General features: G+C 41.2%; 1 pseudogene; it reads right to left on the minus strand.

Annotated features, from left to right (window-relative positions):
• Nucleotides 1–2,728: 2,728 nt before the first annotated feature.
• Nucleotides 2,729–2,840, minus strand: LOC129679086 (small nucleolar RNA SNORA17; annotated as a pseudogene).
• Between the last annotated feature and the right edge of the window lie 2,928 nt (nucleotides 2,841–5,768).

Genomic DNA, 5,768 nt, shown 5'->3' on the forward strand with positions numbered 1-5,768 from the left:
GAACAGGTATATTTATGACTCATTTGCCTGCTCTTGAGACTCTTTTCCTTCCACTGGGTTGCCTTGTCTAGCCTCAACATGATGACTTTTGCCTTGTTTGGTTTAATCTTGTTTTGTCCTGTTGGGCTGTTGTCTCTTGGTGGTCTACTCTTTTCTGAAGAGGAAATGGGGCGCTAGTGAATCTGGGGCAGAGGGAAGATACTGGGTTCTGTAAGTAGTGAAGGTCGGGATGTATTGTATGAAAGAAGAATATATATATTTTTAATTTATTTATTCAGTTATTAACTTTAAATCCCAATCTTAGGCCCCTCCCTCATCTCCTTCTAGTCCCATCCTCCCTCTCGCTTCTTTCTATTCCCCGTCTCCTAGCCCTCAGAAAAGTGGAGTCGCCCTACTAACCCACCCCAGCACATCAAGACACATCATGACTGAGCACATCCTCTTTCACAGTGGCCTGGCAAGGCAGCCCAGCCAGGGAGAAGTGATCAAAAACCAGGCAACAGAGTCCATGTCAGAGACAGCATCTGCTCCCCTTAACCCACAGGAAGACAAAGCTGCCCATCGGGTTCATTTGTGTATGGGTCCTAGTTCCAGACCATGCATGAAGTACCTTGGTTGGTGCTTCAGTCTTCTGTGCCCCTAACCCTCTTCCTGCCCTCCCGGACCCAGGTTAGTTGGCTCTGTTGGTGTTTTTGTGGGGTTCCTGTCCTCTCTGGGTCCTACAATCCTTCCCCTTACTTTTCCACAAAGCTCCATGCTGTCTGCCCAGTGTTTGGCTGTGAGTCTCAGTATCTGTGTTGATCCATTGATGGGTTCAGCCTCTAAGAGGACAGCCATGCTTGGTTCCCATCTGCAAGCATAGCCTTAATAGTGTCAAGACATTTTATTGGTTCTTTGTAAATTTCACATCATACACCACAATCATATTCATCTTTTCCTCCCCTCATACCTGCCTTCCACCCTTACAACCTCCCCACATATAGAAAAAAAAATCTCATTGTGTAAACTGTAGCATGTCACGGTGTGTCCAACAGTATACTCTTTTGTCCATATTTCTTTGCTTACAAATGTGCACGCAATGTGTCATTGGTCTGGTACAAGGCCTCTGATTTCTACTACTCTATCAATACTAGAATCTCTCCGGAATTCCTCTTAGATATCCTGTTGTTATCCTGTGTCATGGAGATCCTGTAGTCTTGAATTTGTAGGACCAGTGCCTTCATGCACTTCAGCAGTTTATCAATGTATGGATAGATGTTGTGTTGGGCCAACTCAAAGCCCTGGATTGGGGACCTCAGAGATATCTGAACTGGCCACCAGCTGTCCTGCACCTGTACTATATGTGCTAACTCTCCTTGCCCTGCCCTGGCTGGTCCATCCAATGCTGTTACCAGTAAGGGGTAGAACCAGTTATCTTATGGCCATGCCCTAGGGCCCAGCTTACCTGCAACTCGTACATTCAGAACCAACTCTACTCTGCTACCCAAGAAAGGTGCAGGCCCTGCATTTCTGAGTTCTGCATGAGGTGAGCGACAGGGATATTTCTTTTACTTTGATGAACTTGGAGTCAGCTTTCTTGCCTGCAGTAGGTGGCAAGGGATAAGAAAGGGATATTTCTTCCTCTATGATGTCACCACATGGCAGATAAGTGGTGGGGCCACCTCTCCCTCAATCACACTCCTGACACTGGGGTCAGCTCTTCTGTTCTGCCCAGATGCAGGGCCCACTCACATGAGTGGTGCAGCTGGTGGGGGGCAGGAACAGCACTCCTGCCCTCATGAGCCCAGGGCCAAGTCTCCTACCTGCCACAGGTGTCAAGAGTGAGGGAGGAAGAGGGTATCTCTCCCTTGTCTGTGCCACTGCACAGGAGATGAGTGGCAGGACCAGCTCTCCCACATTCATAGCCTTATGTCCTGCTCACCCACAACTCCTGCAATCATGGTCAGCTCTACTATGCTTCCTGGAAGACTTGGATGGCCTGCTTTCCTGAGTATTGCAACTGTCTGGGTAAAGGTGCAGTCACCACTTCTGCTCTCACACCCCCACAGCCACCTCTCCTAAGATGCGAGGGAGACAGCAGCCTAAAACAAGGATGTCCACCTGGCCTTCAGTGATAATAGACCTCTACTGCTGCAGGGCCACAAACCCAGACATAACTCTTACTGGCACACAGACCAGGATCTCACAATGATCCTATAAGGCATCACTGGTTATTCAACCAGGCTGTTTCTCACTTCCATGAGTGTCCAGTTCTACCTCTCTTCATTTTCCCCACATTCTTCTGTTTTTCTTTCTCTTCCATTTTGCCACCATTTACTTGCTCCTCGTAGGGGCACCAACTGTGAGGATGGGGAAGAGGAGGAAGTGTCTCTGATTGTCTGTAGTGTTCTCAAGAGTGCTCTGTCCTACCTATGCATCATGGTATTGGACAGGGATCATATCGTACATGGTCTGCCCTCCCCAGGCTTGCGTGATGTAAACAGGTGGTCGTTTCAGGTTAGGCCCTTGTATAGGGTCCACGACACTTGACAGCCTGGTCGTCTTGGATTTGCTCCTTTTCTGGGCCCACCTACTTGGCCCCATGCAAGGGTGTGGAATCTCTGGCTTGTTATCTATTCTGGGAACCTGTTCATGGAATGGTTGTCCTCTCTGACTAGCTCCCTATCTGGGCTCCCTGGAATCAGATTGGTGCTGTTGGTTGTCTCAGGCTGGCCCTCACCCCCAGGGCAGTCTTAACCTACAAATCATTTAGTGAGAACAGTGAATCTAGTGAGAAACTCTGTCCTCTCTGCCACCTATTGATGCACATATGACACAGAAGAAATGCCTCTAGAAGCAGAAAGAAGAATCTATTTTCTACAAGTAAAACAAACAAAGAACCCAGAGAGATCTCATTTTAGCAACTTAACAGAATAAACAACAAAAAGAGTCATACCCAGGAAAAGTAGACAGCAAGAAATAATTTAACTGAGGATTGAAATCTAAAAAAAATTGAACAATGCAAAAATCCAATGGAACAAAGAGCTGATTCTTTGAGAAATCAGTTAGATAGACAAATCCTTGTCCAAATTAACCCAAAAAAGGAGAGAGAATACGCAAGATAACAAAGTCAGAAGTAAAAAGGTAGAGATAACAACAGACACTGAGAAATCTAAACAATCATGAGAACATACTTTTAAAACATGCACTACAGCAAAGTGGAATATCAAAAATAAATGGATATTTTTTCTCAATAGGTACCATTTACAAAAATTAAACTAAGATCAGATAAGCAATTTAAACAGAGCTATAACTCTTATTGCAATAGAAGTAATCAGCAAAAGTTTCCCATCCCAAAAGTCAAGGGCCAGATGGTTGTAGCACAGAATTCTTCCAGACTTTCAAAGAACAATTAATACCACTACTCCTCAAATTATTCCATAAAATAGTAACATTACTCATTCATTTTATGAGACCACAGTGACCCTGATATCCAAACTACACAGGGACTCAACAAAGGAAGAGAGTTGCAGACCAATTTTCTTATGGGCATACATGTAAAATTATTCAATAAAATACTTGTAAACTGACTCCAAGAATATATCACAAACATCACCCACCGTGATCAAGTGGACTTTATCCAAGAGATACAGGGATGGTTTAATATACAAAAATCAATAAAGGCAATCTACCATATAAACTGTCACCCCCCACACATGATCATCTTATTAGATGCAGAAAAAGGCCGTTGACAAAATCCAACACACCTTCATAATAAAAGTCCTCGAGAACATAGGGGTACGAGGGATATACCTAAATACAATTAATACAGTTTACAAAAAGCCCATAGACAATATCACCTAAATAGAGAGAAATTCAAAATAATTGTGCAAAACTCAGGAACAAGATAGGATTGTCCCTCTCTCAAAACCTATTCAGTATAGCACTTGAAATGTTATCTAGAAAAAAACAAATAACAGAGATCAGAGAAACAAATTGGAAAGGAAGAAGTCAAAATAGCATTATTTGTCAGTATTATATGATACGATAGTATACATAAGTGACATAAAAAATATTCTACCAGAGAACTCCTACAACTGATAAATACTTTCAGTAGTGAAGCTGGTTTCAAAATTAACTTACAACAATCCTATATATAGGTGACAGTTGAACTGAGAACGAAATTAGGGAAACAACATTCTCAAGTAATATAAAATAACTTGGAGTAAACTCTCCAATTAAATAAAAAGACTAGTATAATAACTTTTGTATGATAAAAACTAGTATGCTTAAAAAAAACTTTTGAAGAAATAAATTGAAAAAGATATCAGAAGATGGAAAGATTTCCCATACTCACTAATCACTAGGATTAACAAAAATTAACAAAAATCTATAGATACCATGTGATCCTCATCAAAATTCAAGTATAATTCTTCATAAAATAAAAGATAGCTAAAATAGTAATAAATAAAAAAATCATTAAAACATTAAAAGTACTGCTGGAGGTTTCACTATGCCTAATTTTCCTGCTTTCAAGTTGTACTACAAAGCATGGTGTTGACATAAAAATAGACCCTTGGATTAATGGAATCAAATTAAAGACCCAGACATAAATCCACACACCAATGGCTAACTTTCCCAATTGGCAGGATTAACATAGTAAAAATGGCCATCTTACCAAAAGCAATCTGCAGATTCAATGCAATTCCCACCAAATTACCACCACAATTCTTCACAGATCTTGTAAGAAAAATTCTCAACTTGATATGGAATAACAAGAAACCCAGAATTGCAAAAGCAATCCTCTACAATAACAGATCTTCTGGAGATATCTCCATCCCGGATCTTAAGCTGTACTATAGAGCAACAGTTATAAAAAATGGCTTCGTACTGGCATAGAAACAGAATGGTGGATCAATGGAACTGAACAGAAGACCAAGAAATAAACCCATACACTTATGGACACCTGATCTTTGACAAAGATGCCAAAACAATACAATGAAAAAAAGATAGCATCTTCAACAAATGGCGCTGGTCTAACTGGATGTCTACATGTAGAAAAATAAATATAGATCCATACTTATCACCCTGCACAAAACTAAAGTCCAAGTGAATCAAAGACCTCAACATAAAACCCAATGCATTAAATCGGTTAGAAGAAATAGTGGGGAAGACCCTAGAACTCTGTACAGGAGACAACTTCCTGAACAGAACACCAACAGCACAGGCTCTAAGAGCAACAATCAATAAATGGGACCTCATGAAACTGAAAAGCTTCTGTAAAGCAAAGGACACCCTCACCAAAACAAAACAACTGCCTACAGATTGGGAAAGAATCTTCACTAACCCTTTATCTGACAGAGGACTAATATCCAGTATATACAAAGAACTAAAGAAGCTGAAAAGCAGCAAACCAAGTAATCCACTTAAAAAAATGGGAAACAGAGCTAAACAGAGAATTTTCTGTAGAGGAATATCGAATGGCAGAGAAACACTTAAAGAAATGCTCAACCTCATTAGCCATCAGGGAAATGCAAATCAAAACGACCCTGAGATTTCACCTTACACCCATCAGAATGGTCAAGATGAAAAACTCAAGTGACAACACATGCTGGAGAGGTTGTGGAGAAAAGGGGACCCCTCCTCCACTGCTGCTGGGAATGTAAACTTGTACAACCACTCTGGAAATCAATCTGGTGCATTTTCAGACAACTAGTAATAACGCTTTCTCAAGATCCATCCATATCACTCCTAGGCATATATCCAAAAGAGGCTCAAATACACAATAA

The sequence above is a fragment of the Psammomys obesus genome, unplaced genomic scaffold (genome assembly GCF_907164565.1).
Source record: "Psammomys obesus unplaced genomic scaffold, mPsaObe1.curated_primary_1811, whole genome shotgun sequence".
Lineage (NCBI taxonomy): Eukaryota > Metazoa > Chordata > Mammalia > Rodentia > Muridae > Psammomys > Psammomys obesus.